At 32.8% G+C, this 6575-nt stretch overlaps 1 long non-coding RNA gene across 1 annotated transcript; it reads right to left on the bottom strand.

The window, feature by feature from the left end:
- Positions 1 to 262: 262 nt before the first annotated feature.
- Positions 263 to 5266, bottom strand: LOC143243186 (uncharacterized). The gene is made up of 3 exons (XR_013024152.1): positions 4160 to 5266; positions 2766 to 2921; positions 263 to 1717 (listed from the first exon to the last, which is right to left on the bottom strand). It is a non-coding gene; the product is annotated as an uncharacterized LOC143243186 (long non-coding RNA).
- Positions 5267 to 6575: the final 1309 nt, after the last annotated feature.

Genomic DNA, 6575 nt, shown 5'->3' with positions numbered 1-6575 from the left:
AAAGGAATGAAATCAGTCTTCACCTGTCTACTCTAAATCAAATAAAAGGATTGATTCCACTCTAAAATTACCCCCATAGCTGAAGATACAAATCGTGTTCAGCGACATATTGTATCTCGAAAATTCGATCTTCTAATATGTACAAAATATGCATTTTTTAAAAAATTAGAATGAATTAATATAAATCGCTTGTGTAAGATATCGTAATGTAGGTTCTTCAGCTTGTTTATTGCTCTTTGAATATTTGTTTATACATAACACTTTCAGGAAAAAACTTTCGAAGAATCTTTTATTCGGAAATTTAACAGTAATCTCCAACTGGGACAGCAGTAAGTCTATAGATTTACAACACTAAAATAAGGTGCTCGATTCCCCTCGATGGCAACAGAAGATAGCTCGATGTGGCTTTGCTACAAGAAAAACACACACGCGAGTGTCTTTTCAAAATAATCTTTTTTTTTGAGCTACAGACACAAAAAAGACTTTACATCTACATAGAATGAGGAATAGCAGAATTACGAAACTGTTTTTTATTTAAATTACATAAATTTTCCATTATTTTATTTCTTCTTTAAACGTTTATTCAATTAGTAATTTTAACATCAATATCAATTTTTAACATAGAGCTATGAACTTCAAGGAAGCAGTCATGGAAATTGTATTGTTCTCAAATGACATCAGCAAAAACTCTTAATTCTAGTAATAATAGTACACGTAAATTTGAAACTGGTAACTCTTAAGTTTAATTCAAATTAAAAAATAAAAAAAAACTTATGTTTTCCAAAATTTCAAGCTCTTAAAAATACGGTGAACTGCATTTTTAAATTTAGTCGTGTTTGGTCTCGGTTGTTCTTCCCAAATGATGCGTTGTCTGTAAAGTAACCATTGGGGCGTTATAATGTGTCAGTCAATCCCACTATTCGTAAGTAAAAGAGTAGCCCAAGAGTTGGCGGTGGGTAGTGATGACTAGCTGTCTTACCTCTAGTCTTACACTGCTAAATTAGGAACGACTAGCACAGATAGCCCTCGAGTAGCTTTGTGCGAAATTCAAAAAAGCAAACAAACAAACTAGATTTGCACTCACGACATATATTAATCATCTTGATGTTTGGGGAAGGGACCTCTGAAGTGTTTTATATCAAGAGCAGATAAAATCAAAATGAATAGTAACAAATATTTTTATTTCTTGCTTTTCAAGTTCATGCTGTGTTGTATCCTACAGATTGTATAATTATTCTCGTGATTCGTGGCATGTGCACGATTCACTAACATCACGGCAGTACAAATTGCAATGCTAAGCGTTTCTTAAGTGACAACATTTTACTGTCTCGTAACTAAGTTATAAACAGACAACACACCACCATAAAGTGGTGTAAATGATTAAAATGGGTGATCTCTCCAGGTCATCTTTTACTGTAATAATAATAATAAAAGAAACGCTATCGCTATAACGATACAAACAAGAGACTGCTTACCATTACTGTTCTTTAATATATTTTTAGCAAGACAAAATCCGTAAGGTTTATTCTTGGACTTTACTATCTCTACAACACGTTTCCCATTCTCTAGAAATTGAATAACACGACCAGTCGTGTAATCTACAATGGGTGAGCTATCCATTTCCACAATGAGTGAGCTATCCATTTCCATAATGGGTGAGTTATCCATTTCCACAATGGGTGAGTTATCCATTTTGCTTTCTTCATTATCATTGCTACTAGAGTGTGTTTTGGAGAGAGAAAATGTTGTTAAAGCACAGATTATTGTTTCCCTTTTATACAAGCATAGATTAAAAAGGTGAGACATCCAATTACTGTCATGCCACGTGGATGATAGTAAGAAATAAACAAAAAAGAAACTACGACATGGTTGTTCAAAGAAGTCCAACGAAGCTGTATGATATACAAAGTAAATACAAGTTTAAAGTTTAATATAAAACGTATTTAAAATTAGAAATCGTCGATTACCCAAAGGGCATGTTAAAATCTGTTGCATTTTTCACATCACTCTTCCTTCAAACAGATCCTTTCAGAGATTAAAAGATAACATTAATTTATAATTATTATATTCTACTTGGACGGGCCAGCAGTAGCTGATATTCAGTATGCAGGATTGCGTTTCTCAGTGTCTAATAATCGAGCCACAATGCAGCTAAATACAGCCCATAATTTCGGTTGTGCTCGCGTTATAGTAATGACAGTCAGTCCCATTATTCGGGTCTATAAGAGATGGCTAAAGTTTCTTATGGCAATGAGTAGTTGGTCAGTTGTTTAGAATTAAGAATGTTAAGTGATTCTGACGTGCCATTTAGCCCTTGTGAGCATAGAATATCCATCAATTGAAAATATCGGTATCAAGCTACTGAGAGATTTTCCAGGAGAGTTGGAAAATTAAGAACTCTCAGTTTTTAACCAGAGAATATTCGTGTTGAAATGTAAGAGAGTCTCATACAAAACAAAAAAAGAAAACGCCTACTAAATGTCAATTGGATGTTCAAGTTAGAGTTAAATAGTCAGTATAGCTTTCACTCGTATGAGAAAAAATATTCAAAAGGCACACAACGTTGTCCACAAAGCCATTTATCGCAAAAACTTTAGTGCTTATCCTTCGGCTAAACTGTGGTAGTAAGAAATGTATGTTTTTGAGAGGGCCGTAAGAAGCGATAAGTTCAGTCAGACTTTTTTTTGTAAAGCTATACATTACGTTGAGTATATGTAGTATGAAAATACGGTATCCTAGTTAATTCACAAAAACCTAGAACTTACGAGTCGTGACACCAGGACTCTGTCTGGGCGAGAGGATCTGTTGTTCCTTTTATTCTTTCCTGCTTGTGTGGCTTGTATTGATGCTTGCGAATAAACGCAATTTTAAGGTCGTTCTGTATCCTCTTTTTAAGTGATATTTTCTTCAGGGCAAAGTCACTGGAATAGAAGCAATACTTACAAATAATTAATTTGTCATAGTATATTTACACAAAATTGAATTGTATGAGAGAAGATCAATATTTATTTAAATGATTTGTGTTATATTGATAAATCAGTACCTTAGTGTTAATGGTTAACAGCTTAGATAAAATTGATAAACATCACGATCTACACTAAAACAATTATTGTTGAGACAGTATAACAGTATGAACAGTATTTCAATAACTACTAGATCTGTCGTGTATCAGTCAAACTGTGGAGTCCTGGTATTATACAGAGGTCCTCGATAATAGTGGATATTGCAGATGTAATGGAGTTAACATATTCTTCTCTACTCTCATTCACAAGTTACTATAATACCCACACTAAAACTACTTATAATGAAAAATGGTTGCAATTGTGTATAGAGAAAAACAGTAGTTGAGGTTCGTCAAATGATTATTAAACGTGCTTGAATATTTATATGGTGGAATAGATAACGAATTATGGTTATTACAGGGTCACATAAAACATATGTTACCAAATTTGTCTGCTTGAATCAAAAGTACAAGAATTAAGGTCCCAAAACAAATTATAAGTGAAAACGACTCTACAAGATGTTGACGGCAAAGATGTTATGACAGGTAGCGTTTAACTAGTTTTAGCCAAGCAGCAAAGGTGCAATGTATTGAAGAAATACATAGATTATGTAAGTAACTATGAAACCTAATTATATCATTAGATTACATACTTTTCATTGAATGTCAAGTTAACAGTTTTTCTGTTTGATAACAGATTATAATCATCAATAGTACACATTCTTATCAAAACATAAGTTCATTATGGTGAGATAAAAAACAACTAAGAACAACAATATACATGAACTGTTACATATTTGATAAGAAACTATTTTAAAATATTTTTATCATTTTAATTTTTTTCCATACTTAGTCTATTTGATTTGGTTTCTTTTAAATTTTGCGCGAAACAACACGTAGGCTATATACACCAACCATCTTTTCAGCAATTGTAGTCTAAAGTAAAGACACCTAGTCAACACAAACACTGTCAACTATTGGGTTACTCTTAGATCAACGAATAATGAAATTGACCGTCATATTTTAATTTTCCCTTACGGCTAAATGGGTTTCATGTGTTTGGTGTGACAGGAGCTCAAGACAGCTTTCCGGGTATTGTGAGCAGAGCGTCCTGGCAACCACTTAGCTAAAAGTCAGGATTTACTTGAGAATACATACCTTTTGGGTTTAATAATCCCTGAAGGAACTGATTCTTCTTGTTTATTACAGCTTGTATTATTGTTTGCCCCAGATTCACCTAAGTTAAGATAAAAAAAATTCTGATTTCTGCAAAATTAAATAACATCTAAACTAGTTTTGCTTTGATATCTAGGAATCTACTAGATTAAATAATTAAATTCAAAACACAATAACAGCAGCTTCTACAGGAGGTACACTATGACTTTAATCACTACATTGTATCGTCCTTTCTTTTTTTTAAGTTCGTACAAAGGTACACAAGGGCTATCTTTGCTAGCCGTCCCTAATTTAGCAGTGTAAGACTAGAGGGAAGGCAGCTAGTCATCACCACCCACCGCCAACTTTTGGGCTACTCTTTTATCAACGAATAATGGGATTGAACCTCACATTATAGCGTCCCCACAGTTGAAAGGGCGAGCATGTTTGGTGCGACAGGGATTCGATCCCGTAACCCACAGATTACGAGTAGAATGCGTTAACCCACCTGGCCATGATGAACCTCGTTCTTTGTTATGGCATCTTTATCAGTTCAAACTGTTTGTTATTGTAATTTTAATTTAACGGTTACATTATTTTCTGAGGGATCATCTCATTATATTTGTCTCAATAATTTTGTTTACCCTTTAATGAATCAAACTGAAATTAATCAACTGAACACATCATCCCTTCATATTTAGTTAGATTTGCACTCACGAAATATATTAATAAATTAGATGTTTGGTGAAGAGTCTTCTAACGTGTTTTGTTTCAAGAGCATATAAGAATAAAATGAAGGTAAAAAAATGCTTTTATTTCTTGTTTTCAAGTTGGTATCTCATTCTGTTTTGTATCCAACAGATTCTATAATTATTCTCGTGATTCATGGCATGTACACGTTTTACTAATATCACGGCATTACAAAATGCAATGTTAAGCGTCCCTTTTGTCACAACTACAGGAGGAACTGATTTTTCTTGGAGCTCACAGAGGGTGTCACTGATTACCCTAGGAAAAAATGTGGTATCCTGACAAAGGCATTTTTTTTCAGTAACATTGTGATTGGTTTTTGTCTGATTTTAAACCTGAAGAGAAAATAATATAAAGCTGTTTTCATTAACAATTTGACTTCTAAGGAAATTTTAACTAGTATCTTTACGAATTATTCCATGTTATACGCACACAGATATTTAAATACATGTATGTAAGTTATGAATAGAACGATTATTTTTTGGTTTTAGATAGAGAATCCTACAATCACTGAACTCACAAAGAAGATTTAGAACTGAATTGCACTACTTAGAAAATGTCGTACTACCTAAATGTTTGGGCCAAAGTTATATAATAGGGCTTGTATTAACGTTCAAAACCACACAATATATTATAACAACCAAATCCATTCTACCGGCATATCATTTCATGCTCTCTTCTAGTCTTACACTACTAAATTAGGGATGGCAGCGCAGATAGCTTCTGTGTAGCTTTGCGCGAAATTAAAAAGAGAAACAAACAAACCATTTCATACCAGAAATTTGTTATGAAATTACCAGCCTCTTTAATAAATGGAAAATGATATTAAAGCTTGAAATAATATAAACGTCTTATTCTTTAACCCTAAATAACTACTAATGAAGGAACAAAATATATCATGTACGTAGAATCCCATAGGAATGTATTGTGAAATATAATAGACAAATATCACATTTCTTGTAACTAAATCATAAAAAGAATATAAAGGTCATATGAGTAAGGATGAATTCCAAATATCGTTTTTAACATGCCAGCCATTTGAGCCTGGTCACAAAATACCTTGTAACTGTACACTTTACTTGTACGCTATCCTGCAACTGAAAACGAAAATATACTGTTTAGAAACTACAGATATAAACAAACCAAACGGCTTGTCATATTTATAAATATGACTTTCTTCGTGGGAGATACTGTAATGGAGAAACAAAACGTGATCTAAAATATTGTATACATTAGCATGTAGAAGATATAAAAATATTGACATTTTGGTCATAGCAGAGTATGTACAAGAACAAAATACAGCATAAAATATTGTGTTAAGCATGACGTATTAGAGCAATGATATCCGGGAACAATTGGAAATATCAAAAAGTGAACAGATTTAATGAATCATGAAATAGAGACATGTTTCTTTGTGAGAATATGTCGAGACTTGTAATAATTTTTTTAAAATCTGAAATACGCTTATTAAACATGGTACGGGAATGTTTCTAAATGTTAAAAGTGTAAGAACTCAAAAGGTGTTTACACTCCCAACTTTCGTGTTTAGCCTAGTAAAATCAATAACAGCACGTGAGGGTGATGTTTAATTCAAATGTTCGTTGAGACGTACATCTATAGGATAAGACTAATATAAATGATTTCACTTTTTTAATCCTTCCTTACCCAA

Source organism: Tachypleus tridentatus, unplaced genomic scaffold (genome assembly GCF_004210375.1).
Source record: "Tachypleus tridentatus isolate NWPU-2018 unplaced genomic scaffold, ASM421037v1 Hic_cluster_2, whole genome shotgun sequence".
NCBI classification, from domain to species: domain Eukaryota; kingdom Metazoa; phylum Arthropoda; class Merostomata; order Xiphosura; family Limulidae; genus Tachypleus; species Tachypleus tridentatus.
The sequence above is the reverse complement of the archived record's forward strand: the minus strand, read 5'-3'. Positions and strand labels throughout refer to the sequence as shown.